We start from the raw sequence: 20,762 nt of genomic DNA, 5'->3' as shown, positions 1-20,762 counted from the left end.
GTCAAGAAGACTTGATTGACGAAGCATGTCAAAGACACCAATTTGCACTCTATTGCTAGAAAACAGATGTAGATGAAAAAAGAATGGTCTGCCTTAATGGGACTGTCTCACAATATTGTGGGACTATCAAGCAACCAACAGAAATGAGGCCATAACAGAGGGAGAAGGAGTGGGAGAGAAACAGGAGGAAAAAAAAAAAAGGAGAAGAGAGGAGGAAAAGGAGGAGGAGGAGGAGGAGGAAGAAAGCATTTGTCTCTGAGTAAACACTGTAATAAGTAAATTTATTGAAAATCAGAACTCAGTAACCATTATTAGTGTCTTAAACCCTCCCTTCATTGCTTTCATATTTACATAAATAAAACAATTTCATAACCTTCTGAGTGCTGTTATGTAGTTTCACCTCCTTTCCCATGATGGAGGAAAGCAGAATAAATACTACACTGCTTTCCATTAAGCTCTAGTCTACATCACCACAAAAAAGTATACGTGTCTTTTTTCTCCGTCTACAAATACCTTCCCTCTCCCCAGCTCAGTAGCTTGGGCTCTGGCAGTTCATTATAAGCACAATAAAATCAGGTTTATTCCCTCCATCAATCATCCAAGGAAATTCAAAGAACCGCGGTCATTAATTTCATCACTTTAAGTGGGGAATGATAATTTCATTATCCATTATGATTGCTTGTAAATTTTTATGAATTATTTGCATCATTAAAAATTCAACATGTGCCTAACATGAAAATGTAGAGCTCTAGGATCAGACAGACTTTTGTTTTTCTTCTCCTTCTGTCTTATGTCAGGCACAATTACTGGTGATGTTTAGGGTGTTAAAACTTTCTCTTCTTCTTTGTAGAAGGTGGCAAAAACAAAGCTATGTTCTGGGGCAGAGTGAGAGAAAATGCCAAAAAAATTAGATAAAGTGACACAAATGAGTGACTGACACATGGTTTAGCCCTTCCTATAGCAGTGGTATTTGTAGGGCACTTTAAGGGTTTGGTGTATATTCTTACCTTCCCATAAAGAGTAGATTACACTTGATGGTCAAGTCTAGGGACACTGGCTTTGTCAATGCTTCATCTGTAATAATGGATCATGTCTCAGCACATCTTGTCTGTAATTCCACATCTTTGTATATTTCTCTACAATATTTATGCTTATTATGTTTCCTATGTCCTAGACATGATGCTCAGCCCTGTACAGACATCATTGGCTTGAATCCTTGCAACAAACCAGTGATGTAGGTATGACTACTTCTATTTCACAGTCTCTGTCCCAGAGACTCACCAAGGCTGAGGGCAGTTTTGGAATGTTTAATACCAAAGACAATTTATCATAAGATATGGTCTATCTATATATTGTATTATGTCTAAGTTTTAAAAAAAGTTTGAGCAAACATAGCTATTTTCAAAAGATTTTATTTATTTGAGAGACAGAGAAAGAGAGCATGCAAGAGTGGGGGAAGGTGCAGAGGGAGAAGCAGACTTTCCACTGAGCAGGGAGCCCAAGGATGCAGGGCTCAATCCCTGAGATCATGACCTGAGCTAAACGCTTAACCCACGGAGTCACCCAGGTGCTCCCACATTTTTAAATTACAAATAAATTTTTATGCAAATGTCCTTTTAACCCTGTAAAAAAAATCCTGCAGAAAAAGACAGACATCTTTAATTTTATGGTTTTATGGTACTCTGGCACCCAGGGGAAAGATGTATGATCAATCTCTCAATAGACATCAACTGATAATCTACTCTCCGTATACCACCATGTTATGTTTTGAGATGCTAAAAAGATGTCTGGCTCCCATTTTCTGCCCTAGTTCATTTGAGGAACTGAGTAATTACCTGTACAATTAAGGAACTGCAAAGAGGAACTCAATAGTTTAATGTTCAAGAAATGACCCAAGGCAGAATGCAGTGAGCTAATAAATGAATAATAGAGGTAATGAACACTTTGGTTCAGGAGAGAATGAAATTGATGTGATGGCAGTGATTTGGGAATCCGTCACAGTGTGTGTATGTGTGGAGGGGGCAACTAGAATGGATCTTAAAAATGGATAACATCTGGATGGGCAGGGGGAGTGTATTGGGGAGGGGAAGTTGAAAGCAATTATTACCAAAAATCCTTCAGTATTGTCCTCTGCTTTCAGGATAAATTTCAAATTCTGTGTTCGTTTCTTCAATTAATAAATAGTTATCAAGCACCAACTGTGCTTAGACATGGTCCCTACATGGTCCCAGGGTCCCCTAGGCTACTGGAAAAGCCCCAAAGGGAATGAGGACATATGTGATGATATTTACGGAGGGGAAAGCAGAGGGGCTCAAGGATCATATGATGTGGGAGAGTATTTAATACAGGAGTGAGTGAGGGGAAGGCTGGTTAGTAACCCTATAACAGCATCTAACACACATGGAGTCAGTTCTTTACTCTCACAGAGGAGTGTTGGTAGTTATGGAGGATGGCTGATTCAGGCTGCTGGATAAAGGGTAGAAATCTGTAGGTTTGGTATGATAAGTGAGCTATCAGAGGGCAGGCAGAGCTGGCCCAGTGAGAATTAGTGCAGCTCACAGATATCTGTTCTAGGTAGGTTCTAGAACAGAACATCTGTTCTAGGTAGAGCATTCCAGTTCTTCCTTGGGCACCATCTCTCCCAGACCTTGTTCACATAGTTTGGGTGAAACTGACCCCAATCCTGAACTGAGAGGTAGTCATTCTTGATGCTGTATTTCCTAGGCTATGATGACTGGGTTCATGGGTGGATTCCTGACTCAGTTGATTCAATGAGTCAGTCATAAGACTTGGGTTAAAACCACAGGGAAGGAGAAACATTTTCTACTGGGGTTACTATCCTCACAGAATGTAACCCATGAACTCTTGGCAGCAAACAGCAACCATGAAGTGTTGGCAGCCCCTTTACATAAGGAAAGAGTCTGCCTGATAACAAAGAAGGATGCAAAGGAAAGGAGCTGAGATAAAAAGAAACTTTTGTTGATATCTTTTGAGGATCTAGCTCCTTCCATGCCTGTAGCCCTAGATTCTTCAGCTACATGGAATAATGCAATTTCTTCTTCGTCTGAACTAGTTAGAATTAGGGTTCCATTAACTGCCACAGAAGAAGGCTTCAGTAAAGCAAAGTCCCATCTATCTGTATTTTCCACTGCCTCCTCATTTCCCATTTACTTGGTTTTTTCCATGTATCTCTTCCTCTCAAGTGTCTGTTGCCTCATGCTCAGACCCTGACCTTTTACTTTTCCAATTGTGTTGGCACTGCTCCATCATCTGGACATTTCTTGAAAACTCCTGTTAAGCAAATTTTACTTGCCCTGAGCTCTATTCCTTCATGTTCTTAATAGAACACTGACTAGTCTGAAAACCCGTGTCTATTCATTCAGCTCATTTATTGGCACCTAGTGCCCAGATGCTGTACTAGATACTTTGAATATTAGATAGTTAAGGTCCCTGCTCTCAAAGAACTAGCATTCTAGATTAGTTACAAAAATCTACGTTTATTTAGGTATTGTTGATGAAGGATAGCCTAACACAGAGATTGTCAAACTATGTCCTGTTGGCCAAAGCTGGCCTGCTGCCTGGTTTTGTAAATACCATTGGGCTGGGGGCACATCTATGCTTATTCTTCTATGCAGCATGTATGGCTGCCTTCACACCAGAACAGCAGATTTCCATCATCATGATGACGACTGCATGGCTTGCAAAGCTAAATTATTTGCTCTATGGCCCTTTATGAAAACGTCTGCCAACCCCTGGTCTAACCTATGTTTTCTTACAAAGGAATGTGCAGCGTAAATGGGATCCCAAGTGATCTGGTGTTTCAATTCAGTTTTTTTTTTTTTTTTAAGATTTTACTTATTTATTTTGGGGGTGGGGTGGGAGGGGCACAGCAGACAGAGAGAATCTCAAGCACCCTCTCCCATGAATGTGGGGCCCTATGTAGGGATCTTATGACCTTGAGCTCATAATCTGAGCTGAAACCAAGAGTCAGACGCTCAACCAACTAAGCCAACCAGGCACCCCACAAATCAGTTCTTTTTAATGGTGGGGGTACATAAAGGGTAAACTTGAACACTCAAGAGACTGGTAGAACTGTCTAAAATGCTACTCTGTTAGTACCACATTTACACAAAGTATTGTGATTTTTAAAACCCTACACATTTTCCATGCTAACCCATAACATGGTGGTTTGTTCAATATAAAAATAACGTTTCAGATTTTACCAATACATTGACATGACAAGAAGATGCTCCCTGTTGAACTCTGTGACTTTGGGTCCATGCAGGTTCCAGCTTGAAAAGCATGGTCTACATTCAAAGTAGTTTGTCTTTCATGTGGAATTTTTCAAGTCATAGCTTAGAGGAGAGGGGGTTTTCTCGAGCACCACAGCCCTTTTCCCCCACACCTCCCAGCAATCAGGAAAGGTCAGTGCATCTAGCTGATACTTGGTCCCAGCATCTGCCCCTTGTGCCTCTTCGGAATACTGGGAATTTACAAGGATCTGAAAGAAGTTTTCGGTGTACTAAATTTTTAGATTTTCTGAAGCATTATAGTTGTCCTAATGAGAGGAGGCATTTTGATATTATTCAATGTCCTATGTTTTATGCCCTTACCCCTAGTGACCTCTATTAGAGGTGCCTTGTTGGAGCCCATCAATATATTGTTTGTGGACAGAGGCTGTTTAAGTATGCATCTCCATGGTTGAGGTTATGCTTATGGATTCTTCTGTTGCCTTTATTTATTTGTTTGGAATGTTTGGTGGTAGAAAGATTGTTCTGTGTGATTGGAGCAATGCGTTTTTTACTGATGTACCAAAAGACATTCATTACTTATTGGGTGCTATTGATTTTTTTTTTTTTTTAATTCTTGGAGAACTGGGATCTGCTCGTATTATTAGGTGTTATTTAGACCTACTAGAAAGAGAATCAGTTAGCTGCACAAACTCAGCCCCTTCCTCTTGGCAGAGCATGGATGGTTGGTGGGACTGTGGGGTTGCTACCATTTAAGGGTAACTCAGGAAAGACACTGACTGAGAGCCTACTATCTGTCCAGTCTAAGGGTTCTGCTTGAAGGATCTCACTGAATCAGTACCACCGTCACTGTAAGGTGAAGCTTTTACTCCCATTTTACAGACACTGAAATTTACAACCTCTAAGCCACTTGATTAAGGTCACTTGAGTGAAAAACAACAAAAATAATATAAGTCTATAATAATAAAAGTTAACATTTATGGAATACTCAGTAGGCTAGGCTCCGTCTGAGCAGCCTTCCAGACCCGGTACTCTCATTTTTGCTGCGTTACAGAGCAGGAAACCGAGGCTTGAAGACATTAGAGAGTCTGCTGCAGGTTGCCAGACGAGTGAGGGGTGAAGCTGAGGCTCAGGCCCAGACAGATCGACTTTAGAGTCATTTTTTTAAAAAACCTGTACTAATGCCATGCCCCTCTAGGTTGGATGTGGAGCTGGGACCCGGCAAAGGCAGCTCACCTGACAGGAATGGCTCTGTGGCTCCCCTGTTAGTGCTGGACCCCACAACCTGCCAGAGCTGGCTCCTGGATAGGTCTTCTGGCAGAAAGCCCACTTTCCTAACTGAGCAGGAATTCCAGAATGGAAGAAGAGCTCCTCCTCCCTGTGCCTCTCTCAGGAGGCAGGTAGGGAATTAGAAGGAACACTGGGCTGAGAGCCCAGAGCCCCAGGTTCCAGTCCCTGCTCCAGTCCTGTGTGACTATACCCAAGCCTCATGCTCTCTCTGGCCAGTGGCCTCACCTATAGAGTAAGGGGGCTAGGCAGGACATACTCAATACTCCCTTCTACTTCCAGCCTCTTTGTTTCTGTCATTTCATCTCTGTTTAAGGTGTTGTGGATTCTCCCATGGATCCCGTGTGAATACAAAGATAAATCTCTGGATGGATGCCCAGAATCTTCCGGGAAGTGGTCTGGGAATGTCTCATTCTGGAACCTCCCTGGGGCCAAACTTATGTCCAGAGGACGTTGACCTGGATGGAAGGATGGAAGGCAGGTGGCAGAGGAGCATAAAGAGGCTGTTGGTGTGAGAAGTGGCCTACAGGAAGTCAAGAGCCATGGATGCCACTTGTGCAGATCATGGAAATGCTTGCTGAGTTGGCAGATCCCAATGACCCAAACTCCCTTTCCTCACTCCATTAGGTAACCTCATCCTCCCCAAGCCCCATGGTCCTACTCACTTCTAAACCTTTCCTAAGGCTGCTTTCTTCATTAGCGATGCTCCCTCATTCCTCTCACACAAATCCCACTTGTGACCCCCATAGAAGTCTCATTTCCTCTATATACCCTTCTAGATAATTCTGCCATCACGCATCTCTCCCCCCATCTGCAGTCTCCTCCACCAGGCAGCATTACTTTAGCTGGTTCCCTTGTGTTGTTTTCAGCTCGAACTTGAGTATCCCATGGGATCTTGGCTCAGGACTGTATTGAACATGCCCTCCCCCCGATCTAAGAGGATCTGGGGGTATAAACAGGAGATAAAATGTAGTTCAGTGTACCTGACTTCTGCATACCTCCCACTCTCAAAAACAAGTACTTCTTGCATTTCATCAGTGTGCCAGGTTGCATTCTTGGTGTGATGGATATACAACAGAACTCAAGACAAACACAACATGGTTACCTGTGTACCAGACTTTGTTCTAGTTTCTGTGCTATTATATTTATTCCAAAAGCTGAACTACCAGGTCTAGATGCATAAGCACATCTGATTTGTTTTCCAGGACAAGATAATTGTAGGCTTTCCTCTTTTAGCCAAGATTTTAAAGGTAGGGAGTCAGCTTTGATTAAGTAAAAATATGAAAATGTCTTAAAATGGAAAGAGCCAAATATCAGCTATTGGTGTTTTTAAGGATCCTATTTCCTTCTTATGTAATTTTTGCTGTTTGTCCGTCGGCTGGGCTGTGAGGATACACTGGCCCATTTAATCATTTGTTCACTGATAAGACACTTCGAGACAGAAGAGATTTCATGAAACTCCCTGCTCTGGCCCCGCAAAAGGGAAGTTATGATAGTATTTAGCCACTAGATGGCAGTCCTGGGCTGTAAATGCTTCCCCAATTTTGACTATTGGAGTTAAAGAGCATTGCTAAAATTCAGCCATGGTACATTTTTATCCTGCGTTCCCAAGCACATTTCCCTTTGCTGCAGAAACATTTCAATTGATTTGGAAATGAAATATAGAACACACCAGGTCCTTTGCTATCTTAACTATCTTGTTAATTCAGTTAATTGACTAGTGTTGTCAATTAATTAAGAGGATTTATAGCTAAGGTTAACATTCAAATGTAATTTAAAAATGTACCTGGATTAATTAAACAATGGATTTAGATCCTACTTTATATGCAGGAATAATAGTATGGAAGGTTCAGTGTATCTCAAGAAAATTCCATCTCCCTTCTCTGGGAGGAGACCCCCCCCCCCATGCATGGGGTGGAGATGTGGTTTTAGTGGTTGTGTCTACATCATGTGGCTTGGCCCCTTGTCTAGAGCTGACTGTGCCCAAGGGAGACCCAAGGTCCAAACAGAGCCATTCCTGGTCTCATACTTTGGAGAATCAGATACTTAGATCAGGGAGAGAGGTGGGAGTTGAATTTTTGAATGGAAAGTGCCACTAAATTATTCTTTATGGGTGGCTGATAACTCCTTAGCATTTAATTAATACTGAAAGACAATCTCCCCATTTTCTCTGATTGAATCATCTCAATCAGGTTCCATCCCTGGACAAGACCAGGAAATGGACTAGACCAAAATGGATTTCTGTTTATTTTTGGCTTGTAAAACGATAATATGACTCAAGAATAAAGCCATAAATTGATTTACAATAAATGCCTAGCTTTCTTGCTCACTATCTGTACCTTGGTCACTATTTGGCATGAATATGAGGAGTGTTAGATCCCGGACTGACCATTTTTTCTGAGTTAGTCACTAGGCAATCAGACTCTATGATACAGTCTTTAACTGATAATACTGCCCACAAGGTCAATGAATATAAACTGCAACTCCCCAGAGATGAACTATCCTTTCCTTACACCATTGTTTCAGTAAGTGGAAAGAAATTAAAATGGTTTGTTAGCACAGAGAAAAACGATTATTAGCTAAGTCGACGGTTCTCAGTTGGGATGATGGATTGTACCCTCCCCCTCCCAGGGGACATTTGGCAATGTCCTTCAACATTTTTGGGTTGTCACAACCAGGGGTGGATGGGGATGCTACTGGCATGTACTCAGCTTACACTTACAGACTTCATTCTCTTCTCTTCTTTTTATAGTTTTTAAGAACTCTTTAGAACTTTTGGAGTCTAGGGATGCCAGCAAACATCCTACAATGCACAGGAAAAACCCCGTAATTAAGAACTGACAAATGTCAGCAGTGCTGAATTTCAGAAACCCTGGCTCAAACCTTTCACCTTCATCCAGTGGTATGAAATTTTTGGATATTTCAAGGAATTACAAAAGTTACTAAGAGGATGGATGGGATGTCTCCTGCTGTTTGGGTAGGATACAGTGTTTGGTCCCCAAATCTCTGTTCTCCTAGCTTTTACTCCCCGTCTCCACCCCTTTGCACAGCCTTCCCAGATCCAGCTGTTTGAGAACTGTCTGAGACCATCCATCTGTCTCCAAGGAAAAAATAATCCAAAAATGCAAATGACTTGTTCTCTGCTAAGGACACAGCTGTGCAAAGAACCATTTAAACCAGGGCTGGGAAAAAAAAATTTTTTTTTTAAAGGGAACTGTTCCAAAAGTTCTCCAGCCCCTTAAAGTGACCCTTAAGAAAAATTTCGTGGCAAGAGGGAACGTTGCCCATGTCTTTTCAACTTGTTTCCTGCTTACATGAGACTTTGGGAAATCCTAGAGACAGAGTTATTGAAATTCTTTCCTTTGTATTTTCAAGTTCCCTCCCATTCCTGAGGGCAGACCACCCAATGGTACTGGGTGTCAGTTTTTATCTATAAAATGGGGATGATAATACCTACTTCACAGCATTATTCTACGGTGGCTGTACACTAGCGCCCAGCTCAGGATAACCTCTCCTCTCCCTGCCCACCTCCACACACTGGTATGGCCTCAGGTAGCAGTGTTTGTGGTTATAGGAGCTTGTCTTCCCGGCCACACCTGATTGGCCCAGAGACGAGCCCCTGACCCAGGCTGAGCCAATCAGATTCCCTCACTCCAGAATGTGGGAAACTGAGGCTGGTCAAGCCCACAGACGGGCAGCTGCGGAGCAGGGTCTCTGACGTCATTCTTTCTCCAGGCTTCCTGTTGTGATTTCTAAATGTGGTTAGTTCTTTAAGTTCCCTCTCCTAAGTTTAATTTTCAAGACTCTTCTCCCCGCCCCCACCCCAACCCCGACTTGGCCAATATTTGTAGATTTTTTTTTTCTCTTCCCGTTCTCCTTTTATACCTATTTAGAACCTACACTCTCCACACTATCCTGAACCTCCGGCACTGTGGGCGTTTGACGGACGCTGCTTCCTTTAGCTGGAATGCTTTCCCCACCCAGCCTGCACTTGCAAGCGCTTCATAGCCAAATTCAAAGGCCACTTCAAAAGCTCTCTCCTCCAGGACAGTCTGGTTTTCTCCAAAAGAAGGAATCTGCAATTCGCTTCAGAAGGGAATCCTTTTTGTTTATATTCATTATTAATATGCATCACTTACTTGCTGTGCGTGTGCCTGCCTCCTTGGGGCAAGGTCTTTGGTTTTCATTTTTGGTATCTAGTAGTGTTTTACACATGGTAGATACGCAATTGAAATTGAACAAATTAATGCATTATTCATTTCTTTCTTTTTCTTTTCTTTTCTGGACTGGGAACTTATTCAATAATAGTCATCTTTTTCAAAGCTGCAATAAAATGCTAACGTATATTAAAATAAAATTCAGAGAAAAGAAAGGGCCTATTTCAAATGTCTTCTTCTCTGTGGTGCTTTCTTTGGTTTTCCCCTCAAGAATTATCACTTTTATTTGATATTTTAGTCAGATTATTCAGGAGATGAAGCCAGCTGGGGAGAGAAATATTTTCTCTCTTTTGTCATGACTGTCCACATTCAACAGTATCACTAATTAAGTCAAGCTGGCATGGAAAGATTTACTAAGCAGAAAAGAAACGATGAATGAAAAGAACGTTCTAGAAAAACCACCCAAGATGGTAAAACGTCAACCAGGGAAATTTCGAGTGTAGTTAAACCATTCAACAGACAGAGACTGAACACTGTGATTCTCCAAAGTCAGGTCCTATATCCTAGAGATGATTTGAGGTGGCAAAGAGGTGCGGCATCAAATAGCCTGGTGAGATAGTTATGCTTTTCTGTTCCTTCCGATTGCCTCAGGAACACTCAATGTGGCAGAAGAATGTCTTCAGTTTGCTCATCCTCTTCTCTTTTAAAGAGAGGGTAATTTTGTTGATAGTTGGAGCCTCTTTCAGCAGAGAACCATATCAATCTAGAATTTTAGTAACATTGTTTTCCTGTCACTGAAATTATTTTTATGGCCACTCTTATTTACAATCAGAGAGAAAAAGATTCCCTTTAAAACCTAAGTTTAAAAATGAGGGTAGATTTGAAAAAATAAATAAATAAAACAAATAATAGCTCCAGTGGTGTGCAGGTGTGGTGTGAGGATGGTAGAGAATGAAGTTTTGCAAAGACGTGCTGTGCACTGTATGTTTAACTGCAGTGAATGTTAAAAATATGTCAGATTTGATAAAGGGAGGGTGACTTGCAAGTAGCTATCTGTCCTAATTCTTCCTGAAGCCATGTTTGGAATAGATTTTTCTCTGAAATCTCATCATTAATATGTATAGATGAGGATTTATTTTTACATAATGTTGAGTCCTTAATTCCTCTGAATCATTTCCATGTTACATTTCTACTTTCTTTCCAGTTTGGGGGTGTGTGTGTGTGCACGCGCGCATCCTGCTTTCAACAGAACAGAATGGCAAACATTAACTGTCGTATTCTGCTTCTGACAAACTGCGCAAACCTCTGTCTAATCCAATTATTCTGTATAATTAAAGCAGTTTTAAATTACAACTGAGCTCGACTTTAAGGGGGAAAAAATAAACCTCTCTTTTTAATTTTCGAGTGCCTTAGTTTTACCCAGCTTTGCAAATTGTACTTATGGCCTACATATAAAAATAAACCTAAATGTAAATTATGATTTAAATCCCCATGGACAAGCTGTTCTGCTTTATTTGTTAGAAAGCAAATAAGACCTACTTTATGGCCTGTTTACTAAACTGAAAATTTCAAATTGAGGGATTTAAAAGACATCAACTATATTGATGCCATAAACTATAGAAATTGCTCAATGGAGTAATGCTTTTAGGATAATCTGAGAATCTTTAAAACAAAACATTATTTGATGTTTTCCTTTTGAATTACATGGTGATAAGGAATTAAAATGTATATATATGCACATTTCATATGCTTACTATCTAAGCTATTGTTTAAGTGATGTATAGAAGCAAAAGACCCTAACCTGTGAGTTTTTTCTGTAAGTCAGTTCAATGACTGGAGATCATTCAAGTATACATTTATTCTCTTCCCTTCCCTGTTAGGATTGTTTCACTATCAACACTTTTAAAAAAACCAGTGGGGAGAAATTGGATTCTTTAAAAGCCAGAATTATTAGAGGTCGCAAATATATTCAGCCTCAAACTATTATATGAAATTCTAATTGAGAAACCCCAGAGTAAACAGCATGTTCATAAATCAGTTAAGCCATCCCTTGCCTCAAGGAAGTTTTTGCAGGTACAATCTTTCATGCTAATAATGTCTAAATATTTAGGGCTTCTCTATTGTAGGTGAAGTGGAGTGTTCCTCCTCTGTTCAGATTCCCAAATTAGGAAGAAACAAATTTGGAAGGTGTCTGCTCCATGCCTTTCTCCCATGGGCATCACCAGATTGGAAAGAGACGCTTCCTGACATATGCAGGGGAGTAAAGTGCTCTACTAGTCTGTATGGCTACGCCAGTGAACACCACCAGAGCTGTGTTCACTCGCCCGGGGCCGTGACACAGATAAAGCTGTATGTGGATTAGATCCATTTCCTGTACATAATAGTCAGTAAGCAATCATGTTCTTAGAGACTCAAAAAAAGTACGTAAAAGTACAAGAGAATCAGAGGGTTACTGATACAGCAACAACTCTGAACTTTCTATATTTGACTACATTGCTCTGTGTGTGTGTGTGTGTGCAAAACTTAGCAACTAATTACCAGCAACATGCTTCCTATTGATGGGGACCTACCACTTGTGGTGACAAGGAATAACTTGCTCTTCTACTGCTCAGGCAATGGCAACACAACTGTCCGGTTACTCCATCCATAGACCTAGACACTGTCCTGGATTCCTCTTTTCCCCCCACTATTTCCACACACACATATTTAGCTCGACCATGAGACTTTGTGTATCATTCTCCAAAACGTCATCTATTTTTCCTCATTGTCAATCCAGTCTAAGCCATCATCACCTCTTGCTTGGACAGCTCTCTACTAGTTTTGCTATGTTTGCTTTTTGTTTTTTTTAAGAATACATATGAAAATTTTCCCCCTAAGCATCTTTAAAATAAAACTTTCTTGAAGTGTAATTTACATGCCATGAAATCTGTCTCTTTTAAGTGTATGGCTCAATGACCTTTAGCAAATCTACATGTGCAATCTAATTATAATCCAGTTTTAGAATACAACCATCACCCCCAGAAAGATCCTTTGTGCCTGTCTGCAGCCAATCACACTCCCATCTGCAATCCCAGGCAACTGTAAGCCTATTTCTTGTCTCTGTAGATTTGCCTTTTCTCGACATCTTGTGTGAATGGAATTCTACAGTGTGGGATCCTTCATATCTAGTCTCTTTTACTTATCATAACTAAGTCTCATTAGTGTTGCAACATTCATCCGTACTGCATTCCTTCTTATTGCCAAATGATATACCCTGAAGCATATGTAATTTTTGAAGCATAGTAATTAAATAAAAATCCGGGAAGCCATCACTCAACTTCAAACTAGCATATTACAAAGCTTAGTGTTCTGCTTCTCTTTCCAATCCATTGAGCACGTAGTAACTGGCATCATGGCCATCATTCACTGACAACTTTCTGATGGCTTCCGTCACAGTTAAATTAAATCCAAAGTGTTTCCATGGTCCACAAGGCTCTACCTGATCGGTGCCTTGCCCATCTCTCTTATTACTTTCCCCTTACTCACATACTCCAGATGTAATGTTCTTTTTTTCTGTTCCTTGAATATCACAAGCTATTCCCACCTTGAGGATTTTAAATCTGTCTTTTCCTTAAATGTTCTTCTGCTTGATCTTCAGGTGACAAAGTGATTACTGACATGGAGGTTTCAATTCCAGTAATGCCTCCTCAGGGAGGGATTTCATAACCAGCCAATCTAAAGGGAATTTCCCCCTACCCAGTCATTACCCATCATAACACCCTGTTTAATTTTTCTTCATAGTACTCACTGCTCTCTTAAATGATCTTATTTGTTTACGTACCTGTTTTAGGTCTCCTCTCACTAGGATATAAGCTCCTTGGGGCAGGGACCATGCCCGTCTTGTTCATTGTTGTATCCCTTGTGCCTAGAGCAACATCTAATTCATACTTTTATGTCAACGACTACTTATTGAATGAATAAGGAAATGGGTATGAATAAGGATGCAGAATTAACAGAATATATCAGGATGCAAGGTGAATCTGGAGATCTGAAACAGCCAGCGAAGACAGCAGAGCTGCATGAAGCCACGATCTTTGGTTGAGCTGGACGGGCAATATTTTTGGATCTGTGATTTCCGTTTTCTTTCCAAAATAAGTCTTCCTATGAAGAAATTTTAATAACTTGTCCTTTGATTAGGTTTAACCTCTCATGTGGAGAGAGTACGTAGTTCTGTTCAGCACCTGGGTCTAAAAAATCAGTGCAAATACTGCTTGCTGGTTTGGAGTTCCGTGTGCTTTACCTCCACTTTAAACAAGGTGTTTGACATCAATTTCAAGAGACTTATGGTCTCTCTTGACTTATGGCAACCTGGGTTTAGAATTGAGCCCTACTAACTGCCTCCCTGTTTAGAGCATTCTCAAGGTCATGTAGATTTCTTATTTCTTCAGTGCCTGGGTATTTTAGATTTCAAACATGGGTCACACTTTTTTATTAGTTTACTTATTAAAAAGAGATAATAAAAGCCAAAATGAAGAAACAATACTTCATAGGGAGTATTTATATTATTTACATATATTTATATATTATTTATTATTAAATATTTATATATAAATATATGTATATTTATAAATTATTTATATATATAAAGTTTTTTCTTCATTTTTCTTCTTTCTTCATTTTGGCTTTTATTATATACTTAATATAAGGTATATATATCCCTTATACATATATAAAGTATTCTTTCTTCGTTTTGGCTTCTATTACCTCTTTTTAATAAGTAAACTAATGTTTATTTATGTGTAACATACACACACATATATACATATATATGCATATATATATGAATGTTCCTTCAAATTATATTATATTTGACCTTATAATTATATTTACATATCAATTTTTTTTCTACATATAATACTGTTTCCTAGACCGTAGAAGAGTTTAGGTATTAGGCAATGAAGCTTATAGCTGATTTTGGGTTACTTGTCCGCTTGGCAGACGCATTTCCTCTTGAATTTAACACCTCCAATCCAATATGGGTATGGTGTCCCTGCTAGGTTAAAAAAAAAATTGGGAATTCACTAACAAACAAACTCCATTTAAAAAAGGACTTAAATTATTAGTGGTTGTTATAAAAGATCTGGAAAACTCCCACAATGAGTTGTTTGAATCATGTGCATTGTTTGTCCTTCTAGTTTAATCTGTGACTTTGTTTTCTCCTGATGCTCTAACTACAGGGTATCCTACACAAATATAGCTAAGATGTTACTTATTCTCATGTCAATGTACAAACACTACAACCTAATCTGCTTGCATGAAGTTTCACTCTGTTGTTTATGTAATAATTCTAATTGTGGAGCTTTTTATGTATCCAGACAAATGGAGCAAACTGAGATTGCTCAGTGAGGCCGGAGCAGTACCTTCTTTTGAGCACAGTGGCTTGTCTGCTGTTTGTATCCAGACAGCTGAACTGTATCTTAATTCCAGGCTCAAGTTTGCAAGTTCCAGTCAATGCTCTAAGGGTGCCAAAGACAAAAATGGTATCCTGATGGTGGAAGCTGAGGAGACAGAGGTCTCCCAAGAAATAAATCCAACGAGTGACAACCAGCCATATACTTTCCCCCAGGATGCAGGATGACAGAGGTTGAGTAGGAATGTTCACTCAACCAGAATGACCAACTGCTCTACTTTGCCCCCCCATGGCACAAGACTTTCAGTGCGAAGACTGGAAAGTTCTGGGCAAACCAGGATGAGCTGGTCACCCTACTCACCAAATACGTAGGAACTAATTAGCTGTGAACTAATACCACCCCTAGGAATTTCTCCAAAAGAAACAATCATAGATGAGCATAAAGACTTCCATACAAGGTTATCTATCACGTGCACATATCTGTCGGTGTGTATGTACACACACTCACAGATACAGAGAAGTAAATTGGAAACAACACCATAATATTTACCCATAATATTGCGGGTATTGGGATCATGAGTAATTTTTAAATTTTTCCTTACGCTCTCCCTCAATTTTTGGCAACAGACATATTAAATTTTTGATCAGAAAGCACCATATCTAATTTTAAAAACTAAGCCAATAATAGGACGGAGCATAGGGTTTGATACAAAATAGATGCTAAAAAATATTATTTGAAGCACATGTACAAAATATGTATTTCCAGCCCAGATTTTTCAGCAGCTGCATCTGTTAGCAGAGTTGTGGGTCTAAGATTGCACAGTGAAGTTGGAGCCAAGCCCGATTTACTTAAATGTAATTAAACATTATCTTCATGAAAGACTTCAAGTACCCAACACTCACATTATCTACTGCTCCCTTGCTCCGTGAGATTGGATCCATTGTAAGTTATTTCTTCAAATCCTTTCACATTAATACCTCCCTACCAGCAGAAAGAATTACCACAAGCACAGTGCAATCCTCCTTTTAAACCAAACACGAAATGAAACCTTGAGGGGAGAGTGAATTCATTAATTTTCTTTTTTGGTTTGGTGTCAATGTCACCTTAATGTCAGCATGTAACATTCTGTTCAAGACACATCTTGGCTAACGTAGAGAAAGAACAAATTTGGTACAGCTGTAGAGTAATTTTTGCAGGGAATAAAAGACCCAGCTAGAGAATCGACTGCTCCTGGTCCCAGCTGCACATCCATTACCCACAAGGTTGTAGGAAATGCCAGGCTTGCCCTCAACTCACGCAAGGTCATTCACCAAAATATAGGAATTACAGCTTACAAATTGGCCAGCAGTGTGTGTGAAGCAAGGTTGGGGGGTCATGAAGAAGCTTACACTCATGAGGGAAGGGTCAAAGGCCATGTGGGGCCAGAATGTAACCTATAGAGCGCATAGCACTTCCCTTGGGAAGAGTAACAAATGGAGGTAAAGAGGGTTTTAGCTCTCTGTCCCCCATGTTTCTTGAGCCTGCCCCTTTCACTCCCCTTCCTCTGCCACCACCAAGCACCATCTTCTCCCACGTGACTATGACAGCCTCCCAATCGGTGTCCCTGTTTCCATTACTGCCCATTCCCCTTGTAGTCATTCTCCACAGGGCAGCCAGAAGTCTCTTTTATATACATAAATACCATCAAGTTACTTGCAGGCTCAACATTCAGACTTTGAACCTTGGTCTCCAGACCCTGTGAAATCTACCTTCAGTCGGCCTCACTGACTCACTTCCAACTCCCTTCCCTCTCACTCCGCTCCAGTTCCCCTGGCCTTTTATCTGCCCCTCAAACATGCCAGGCTCCTGCTCACAGGGTCTCTGCAATCTCTATAGTCTCTGCCCCACATGTTCTTTCCTGGACCAGCTTCTTCTTTTTTAACTTTTGAGCTCAACTGGTCACTTCTTGGGAATACTTTCTGACCAATTTGGCTAATCCCTATGGAATCACCCTGTTTTCCTAGCAAAGCTGGATTTTAGCTGAATGTTAAAGGGACTAAGGGTTACAATAGATATTTGGAAAAGGTTGAGCACTGTCATCACAAAATAAACTTCTGGGAATACAAGAATCCAATAAAATTATTAACAATTTAGTCATTATTATAATTTCATTATTAAAATTTAACAGTCAGAATTTATGTATCTTTGCTTGAGGTTGGTGGAGGAATAAAATATTTGGGCATGCCTTGCCAGGGTGTGGACCTGTCAATGGTGACAATGACTTAGGTGTGCGTGAGGACACACACCTTTTGTTTCCTCTGGATAGGAACAGATTAGGTTAAGTTTTATCATATTTTGTTTTACACAATGAATGCTGGTACACCGAATGGGTCTACAAAGATTAGAATATGATAGAGCCTAACCTTTATTTTTCTGCCTTATACTACAATTTAAATTTTATAAAAAATTTCGTGGCTCAAAAGGGATATAATGCTCCTCAAGATATCAAGCTAATACATCCTTTTAATATTCATCTACTTATTTAACTGTTTGTTTTTTAATATAAAATCAATGTTTTTTAATATAAAATAAACAGTTTTATAGTTGTAAGTTATGACATCTGTTTGACATATGACAGTTTGATAACAAGTGTGTGTTAGCGTGTGTACAGAAGAACCACTGACTGATAGAATTCAACACAGAAAGTACATATTAAGATTTTGACTCTAATGGGTATTTGGAATGTTCCCTTATATTTCAAAATGAATATCCAGATAGTAACAATAAGCCAGAAAGATAAAGAGGTTTTCAAGTCCATCACAGGGACCTTCTTCTTAGCTTCTCCCAGAGCCATTTGCCATTAAGGCTTAGCTCTGAGTCAATCAACATTTATTGATCATCTATAATGGGTAAGAGATTATAAGAAAACCAGCCTGATACACAGTTTTTCCCAAGTACAAGTAAGTCATCTACATATAAATGAACACAGTCCAAGAGAAACTAAAAAAGTGCATCTAAACTAAAAAAAGGCAACCAATTGATGGCCTTTGTTACCTGTTTCCCTTTCACCCTGGCTCCAATGAAGACAATAATAAATTAGAAAGAGAAGAATAACAATTCTTAAATTGGTGCCAAGTGCTTTGCATATATTATTAAATTTGAATCCTCATCAACAAGCTTATAAGTATTATTAGCCTCATTTTATAGTTGAGGAAACACAGGTTTAGAAAGACTTAGTAATTCATCCAGTGTAACAAGGTCAATGGCATGATCCAAACTAAGGATTGTAAAGCTTTTACTCTTATGCTTACGTTGAACCCTTATTTTCCATATTATCACCAAAATGTTTCCAGCCAGATTCCAGCTATGAAAGGTTCCCCGGAACAGTTGCTTCACCCCAAACTTTCTGAACCACAAGCTATGGGGCAGGGTGAAAGCTTTAAGTCCTAATGAAGGAGCCCAGGGAACTTTGGGACTCCAGAGCTTAAGCACAGGAGTTGCAAAATTTTCCAAACAGCATGATGATTGGTATTATGAGAAGAAGAGCATCTGTATTCCCCAGAGGCCCCACACTCCTCTGCACCCCTGCAGTGAGGTGAGCTCTGTATCACAGAACAGGAGGCTTTGCTGTAAAACAGATAAGACACATAGAAAGAGTGTTGGCAGCACTCTAGCCTCTCTTGAAGAAAGGTTCTGATCCAGAAAGACGCTGGAAGAATGAGCTTGTAGAGACCCAGGCTTAGGGAGCTGCGTGATATGGCTCAGTGTGACTCTGCATGAGGACTCAGGAAGGACTGCTGCCCTTTTGCATTTCTCTTGCCTTCTGGAACGAGCTCTTGTATCATCAAGTTGATGTCGATGGCAGACTATTCTGAGGGTCTGTTCCCTGGCTCTGGAAAGAAGTTGGGACAGAGTGTCCTTCCTTAACCTTAGGCAGGTTTGGCTTTTTGCTTTCCATGTCTTTGGAGTCATACTGCCTGGATTTAAGAAGTTGTAGGATTTTAGGGCAGGCGTCCTAATGCCTCTGAGCTTCTTCCTTACGTGTACTGAGGACATAGAAGAGATGTATTTCTTACAGTACCAGGTAGGATTCTGTGAGATTATAGTCCATTTTTGGCTATCCCTTCTTGAGAGGCTACAAAGTGCCATGGATCAAACTCAGCCACTCACATGGATCATATCTTCCAACACCAAGCCTATGGGTCAGGTTGTATTATTGTCTCCATTTCAGATTTGAAGAAACAGAAACTCAGAAAGAGAGTCTACTTGCCCAAGGCCACCCAGTCTGTGACTGGTAGAACTGGGATTTAAACCTGGCTCAACCATATATTAGCTAGCTCATTACCTGGCACCTAGCAGATTTCAATGCTTGGTAGGGGCAATTGTTATTGATAATGACTTTCATGAAGGGGGTTGGTGATCATTATCATCAGTGGCTCTCCTGGGATCTTGAAGGCACCTTGAAAGGCAGGGCCATCCCTGGTTTATCTTTGTAGACTCACCTATGTAGCCCCTAACAGTGCTGCTGCGTATGGGTGCATGCAAAGCTGAGAGTCTGCAGGGAGCTGAAACACCTGTGTTTGCACTAATGCGTGATGGCCCAGTCATCACCATCTAAACGGGCAGAGATTTGACCCATGACGTAACTGTGTTTATGGAAAAGAAATGAGCCTTGTTGAATAGTTTTGCTGAATAGTCAATGCTAATTAAAAAACCAACCAACCAACCTTCTTTTAGTGGCATAATAACTTTCAGAAAGGCAAAATGAGTTAAATGTACAGGATTTGGGGTTGGCTCCTGGCTCAGCTACTTATTATCTGTGCAACTTTGACCAAGTTATTTAATCTCTCTGAATCTCAATATTTCCATCAGTAAAATATAGGGAATAACAGCAGGTTATTCCCTATATTTTATCTCAGGTATCAGTAGGGCATTAAACAAGACATTTATTATGAAATACTTTAGCATAACATCTGGCCCATAGAAGGTGTTACATCAATGTAAATTACTATTTCAGACCCAGGCTATTTTTATCCCTCAACTCTCTCCCCTTCCTCCAAACAAGAATTAAGCCATGATAATAACAGCCAACATGACAGGCAGTATTTCAAATATTTTGTATTTGTTAACTAACTTAATTTTCACAAGAATGTGGAAACCGAGGCACAAGAGTTAAACTAATCTGTCCAAGCTCACGCAGGCTCCCAATCCTGTGCTCTTGTCCAAAATGCCAAAATGTCCAAAATTGCTTCTGTGCATTGATGAATCTAGACCAAGATTCTCTTCTCTTCTCATCAGTGAGGATAAATGGAGTTCCTGGAGTTCATGCCATTACATCATTACATATAAGAAACAATATGCCATTCCTTCCTACATTCTTCTTCCTCATCACTAGGTAACAAGTGTGGTGGTTTTTCCACACCTACAGATAAATGTATTTCCCTGGATTTCCACTAAACAATGATGGGTGATCAGTCCAGATCCCAGATTACTCCAGTATTAGGTACAAATGATAGGTAAGTTCAGGCAAGGTATTCGAGGACCTGAACCAGAAAGTAAATGAACTTTGTTTCCCTTAGTCCTTAAATGGCTAGGGCAAAAAATATCTTTGTTTTATACCAACCCTATGTTGGACTATCCATGAAATCAGAACTTTCATAAATTTCTGACATTGCAATGGAGCATCACTGTGTAACTTT

The 20,762-nt window shown here is 40.1% G+C and overlaps 1 protein-coding gene across 25 annotated transcripts in view; it reads right to left on the bottom strand.

Moving 5' to 3' along the window:
• CADPS (calcium dependent secretion activator) overlaps window positions 1-20,762 on the bottom strand; it is a 472,977-nt gene that overhangs the window by 209,392 nt on the left and 242,823 nt on the right. The window lies entirely within an intron of this gene.

The sequence above is a fragment of the Neovison vison genome, chromosome 6 (genome assembly GCF_020171115.1).
Source record: "Neovison vison isolate M4711 chromosome 6, ASM_NN_V1, whole genome shotgun sequence".
NCBI lineage: Eukaryota > Metazoa > Chordata > Mammalia > Carnivora > Mustelidae > Neogale > Neogale vison.
This window is presented reverse-complemented; position numbering and strand designations above follow the sequence as displayed.